Below are 6,144 nucleotides of genomic sequence, written 5' to 3'. Positions count from 1 at the left end.
TCCCCGGATGAACCCCGGGGCACTTTTCAGCACCTTGGAGAGTTCCTCCATCGCCCTGTAGAGTTGGCCAGGGCGGGGGATTGATTAGTGTTTCTCACGTGACATCCTGGATTAATGCCGTCATGTGTTGTGACCTTTTCTCTTGCCATTATATTCCTCTTGTCATGTTCCCACATTGTATCAAACTCATTTCATACATGTGATCCTTTCTTTGCCGCTGGACTGTAATTGGTCATTTGGATGTGAACAGCAAAGCACTGCCCTTACAAAGGCTGCTCATTACAAGACTGAGGCTTTGTTTCGACTCTGTGCATTTACAAAGATCGAATAAAGGTGACTCGGGGATGCTATGAAATAGTGGAACTTATGTTTGTGTGAGAAAGTGAAAAGTAAGAGGGAGAAATAAAAGAAAAATTCAGTAAGATCTTGGGAAAAATAAAAGGGAAGCATACCTCTTGCTGCACAGCTGGCAAGTGCTACCTTCAAAGCCCTTGCAGTCAGTTCAGGCTTTAGGACTTGAGAGCGGTCACCTGGTGTGACAATTCATTGCCCTGAATTGAGTAAAGATGCCCCCAGGGTCCCCTTCATTTATTGGCCAATTTGAGAGTCAACATGTTCTCCAATTATCAGCACACTCCGTGTGCTTTTGTGCATAAGCTGAAGACCAAGTACACAATGCTCAAGGTTTATTCTCCCTCCTTTGGTTCTTTCCAGCCATGACCAATATTATCCTGTCGGTCCCTGAAGCCCTCATTAAGAACAGTCGGTTCCATGCTTGAAGTATCTGCCACATCAGAACAAAAAGATCCTCAACAAGAGCAAAAACAAGCTTCATAAAAATACTCTCACCCATCGCAGTTCTCCCCCGATTTCCCAGAAGGAGATACATTTCTTGAATCACCTCCATTAAACCAAATGGATACGGAAGAACATAGAGAAACTCATAGAATGGGCTTCTATACATTTTACCAACCGTGTTCAGTCCAAGTTAATCTCTGTCAAGTCTGTGCGCAGCCGTTTTAAAAACACTAATCCATCACCATAATGGTGTGCTGTCAAATGTTCACACTGTTACATAATATGATCTAAAAGGTGGTATAACAAGGGACTGCAGCAAGCTACGTGAGTTTGTCATCAGGAACGGCTCAAAAAATAATGAAGGTGAATTCTCTATAAGTGAACCACTTCACTAATCACTGTTTCCATGGTCCTTGCAAACCTCCTCCCACACTGCTGTCATTCTGCAGCTAAGAGATTATTTCGTTTGGGAAAGCCAGCATCCCTCTCCTCTGCATCAGCGTGACTGACCCACACTGCTGCTGATTCACACAATGGATGAAATATCTGTTTAACAAACCCACAGAATATTCTGCTTTTAGAGAGATTTATAAGAAGCAAGTCTTTGTATTCCCTTAATTCTCACTCTGTTTGTGTGAACTAAAGTATATGAACCCTCTACATGAAGTTTTCACAAGGAAATACAATTAGATTAAGCATACTCACCACGTGATCCACATCTGTGACTTGGAAAAGCTTGAATCAGTGACACAACCTGAGTAGTTGGGGATTGTTGAGTTTCGAATTTAATCTGGCAAGCCTCTTCCTCCCTAAAGTCAATGTCCCCTTTCAAATTATGCTTCTTCCAAGAATCTAATAAGTTGTCAGGCAATTCACTTGGGTTTTCAAGCATGTATTCAAGAACGAATTATCTCAAATTAGTGTTAGAAATCGAGGTGAAATATCCAGCAAATTAATAAATTTCAGGAAGACAGCTCATTTTCTTTAGTGCAGACTTGGGAGTTCATTCAATCAGCCCAAATTTTATATTCTATCCTCTTTATCCGTTTTGTTTTCATGTCATTATCAAATATCCTTGGTATTAGTTAGATTTGAATTTGTACCTGTAGCAAAAAGAAATAAATTATGTTTTGAAACATCAGTTGAAGCAGTTTCTTATTTTGATATTTCCTCAGAGGCTTAAATGTTCAGTTCCATTTGAAGATGATCCTACTTCTAATCATTTGTGTTGCATTTCCTGTGTACTAACAGAAACTAAACACCCTCATGGCTGCTGGTGAGATAGTGAAATGGTTTTGTGCCAGGTAAACCTGAAATACCAAGGTTAACAACTCATTTAAAGTGCTGCCACCAAATGTTATTTCACACTGTATGAGCAGACAACTTTGTATTATCGGCTGCCAGAGCAGAGAGGTCATAACATAAACAGAGTTTTTAAAATGCACGGATGTGCATCTGCGGCAGTGTTGAAGGAGGAGCCGACAAACGCGGATCTTTAATTTTTCATACTCGCCTAAGGCTGGCGGGAATGCAAGTTGTCTATCAGAGCTTCAGCGTGAGCAGAGGAGATTAAACTGGCAGTTACAAGCCGATGCTCAGCGGATCATCACGCATGCACACACCAAAACACACAGATCATAACACCATGACAAAGTTTCTGTAGCCTTTGCCACGAACCTTTCAACCAGACAAGAAATAGGGTTGTGTTGATCTTGCACTCTGCATGCTGTTGAACCAATAGGTTGTTTGTTTTTTAATTGGAAATATCCAACCATGAGACATGCACATTAAAAAGCAGGTGGCTGAACATGACTGTAAGTGATGTTGGCAAACCTTACATGAAAACCAGCGAATCAAGCGATGAACCTTTTAAAATACAACAGTTTCCACCTCTTAGTGTCTCAGAAATTAAGAAGCAGATTAAAAAAGAGCAAAGATAAATTTCTTATCCCTTCCTGTGGTTAAGCTGTCATTTCAGAGCTGATTCCATACTCTACTGCTCTGGCAGTGCCAGCTAGTGTTCTGGGATGGGGAGCGTCTGAGAGAGTCTTGGGACTGTGGTTACTATCGCTGCACTGATTGCAGTGTGGATTGAGTTGGGAGCTTCACATTTGATGGTTTTATTCGTTCTCTCGCTCTGGCTGTTGCTCCTTCTTTCTGCTTCGCTCTGTCTATAGGAAGCTCCCGCCTGCCTCTGGTTCTGTGAGATAAGATACCGACCTTCAAAAGTAGACAGATATCAAAGCACAGCCTGACAGCAGTGGTCTTCATAATGGCAGTGCAGTGACAGGTGATGACATATCATTACTTCAGTGTCTTGTACCGACTATCGCTCGATTTGACTTCGGCTGTGGTCTCTTGGACACAAAAAGCACATAATAAAAGGTTCACCTAAAATCTGGGACTAACCTGATATATATTGTATATATTAAAATTGGTATGGGAGCTAAAACTCTCCCCATTTCGATATTCAGACACATTCATTGTGGAAGTGGGATTTAATTGCAGCCACTTAACAGGCAGACTTGGCTGTAATACTGTGTCGTGCGGATCTGTTACTTCCATCAGAGCAGCTGGAGCAGCAGATAGTATGGAGCAGAGGGACGACATGAGGTTATGTTGGGCTTAATGCGCTGTGAGGCATGGCAGGCAGCACGGCCAGCTCAGGTGGAAACACCGGCCCGATTTGTCATGAGCCACACAGTTCAGCACAGGAGAAAATTAAATTGAACCCATCATTCTCTTTCTTCTTTGCGCACCCCGATCTTTTATATCCCCCCTTCCGATTTCTATCTCCCTCTGCCCCCTCCTGCCACAGAGCAGTATATCGTGTAACATTTCCTCACTCCTCCAGCTCTTCAGAACCGACATGTTGTCACGCAAGTGCTGTTTACATCCCCCCTGCAGGTCGGAGGGAGTCTCCGGAAAGACTGTTTGGTCCCGTGGGAAGCACATAATTCAGGTTTCACCACACCCCACAGCTTTCCTTCGTGAGGTCCGGCACCAGGCGAGACTGCTGTGATGTTTTGATTTGTCTCTCTGCAGGGTCCTACTTAATGTGGACGCTATTGATATTCCTGTCTGCTGCTGCTTGGCCATCAGCTAAAATTGAACATCATATAAACTGTGAAGGATTACAGCACGTGTGTTAATAATTCAATACATTTTATGTATGTGATGAGTCATATTTGAATCCTATGTATTGACTATGTGAGACCATCCTGACATAAACGGTGGAAGGCAGTCAGACAAAGTGAGCAGATGCTGCAACAGGCCTGTGCAGTTATAGAATAAAATTGAGCTTTTATTTAATGTTGTACTTAATCAGATTATTTATTGTTAGGTTTTAATATTCTAAACCATCAAGAGATGCTTTTTTGGTTTTCTGTATCATTTGTTGCATATCAAAATGGACTGGTTCATGTAGTGTGCTTTACCAACCGAACATGATCTCTTTCACACATTCAAACAACCAAACTATGACCTGCTCAACCAGCTGGCAGCCTCAGCTGCTGAATGAAAAATAAATACAGAAAATTGGTTTGAAAAACGCAAGCAACTGCATTCATGTTAGGCTTCAATAAAAAGCATTATGTTCACACTGAATCCCACTAATACTTATGTCTTTCATGCACTGCAATCACGATGTTAATCCATCAGGTGCTTTATATTCTATTCACAGAAGATATGCTGTTTTTTGTTTTTAACAAGAAATTGAATTTCTCTTTGTGTGTGAGCCTAGATGCTTGAATACCTGTTGAACTAAACGTGACCTTGTGGAATTCATGCAAAGACTCAGCATCAACATAGAGAACAAATATTCTGCATATCCAATTCATGCATTGCTTTCTCTGACAGTAAGAAAAGGTGACGTGCTATTACGGCATGCAGAGGTGCAGTGATCGTGCAGTTTTCTGAGCAAACAGTTATGGAGGTGCAGCAAGAGCGAAGGTACCACCTGTTTTCATATTCAGAGCGTATCCTGAATATAAATTTGGTTTAATTGGAAAAGAAAAACAACTGTGCGAGCAAAAGATTATGCATAATCACAATAATTATTTCCCTCTGTGTATTATTTATTTTGAGGTGAGTATTCGGTGCCTCCTAATGAATGCACCATGGAGGAGGGAGCGAGAGGACATGCAAATTAGCTTTAGAGATTAATCACGTTTGAGAGAGGAAGAGAGGATGGGAAAAAATGTAGTGTGATTTGATTAATTAGCAATCTCACTTTGCTTGTGAAACAGCACCTTTCACAGTTTGCCAAGAAACATTCATGTGTGTGAGGCGAGGCACTGTAAAGGTGTTAAAGTTTAACATTTGAGATACCTTATTGTTCATATCTCTTTTAGAAAGACAACAATGTCCGTGCTTTCTGTTACCGACAATGTAGAATAATTAATTTCATGTCACTTCATGTTAATTTAAATGGCACTATCAGCTGTCTGTTGGTGATTTAGTGAGTCGAGCCATTTGGCAGCAGCTCCGGCTCTGCTTCAAAGAATGGGATGATTTATCAAAAGCACAGCAATAACCAGCAGAAACTGACAATGTGTGCTTTAAATTTCATATAAGTTTGTGGATTAGACAAACGCTTGAGCCCAGCATGTAGTTAGAAAGGATGTCGATGTCTTGACTGCAGTAATTGTCATTACTAGTATATCACACTGAGTGATCCCAACATGCCGCAATCACCTCCAACACATTTGTCACTGATGATTTTGCTTGGACAGTTTGGCAAACATTAATACAGACTTCATTTTTTTAATTAAGGCACCTATCGAACTTCATATCATATCCAGGTATCCCTAACACTGCCAACTTTCTCATTACTTTTCATCTGCTCATTAAAGCATCAGTAGAGTCAGACATCTTCAATCTGATGGGCGAGCAATTACTGGCTTTAGTCGAGCAGTTTGGCCATGTAGCTTTGAAACGTTTGTCCTTTTAACGAGTCTGATGGGTCTCAGACCAAAACACAACCGCAAAATAGTCATATGTAAGGTAAAATAACTGTCATAAACATCAGATTGCCATGTCCTCAGTCTGGACCTGCATGAGCAAAAACAAGTATGACTCACATTTCCAAATATTACCCAGATAGGTCATCTTTATCTCTTGAGACACAGACACGACGTGCCCATTCCTGTGAAAGCGTGCGTGCATCCTTAAAGTTAATGACTGAGAATCCTATTATGTCAAAATGTTAGACATTAGTACTTTAAATAGAGTGTAAAATGTTCACATCAGCCCTCCAGCTTCAGAGATGGCCTTTTCTAAGAAGCTAATTTCCAATGTGTCTGTGACTACAGGAGGTGGAAAGGGCCAAGTGACCTTGGCAGGATA

This window comes from Salarias fasciatus, chromosome 13 (genome assembly GCF_902148845.1).
Source record: "Salarias fasciatus chromosome 13, fSalaFa1.1, whole genome shotgun sequence".
NCBI lineage: Eukaryota > Metazoa > Chordata > Actinopteri > Blenniiformes > Blenniidae > Salarias > Salarias fasciatus.
This window is presented reverse-complemented; position numbering follows the sequence as displayed.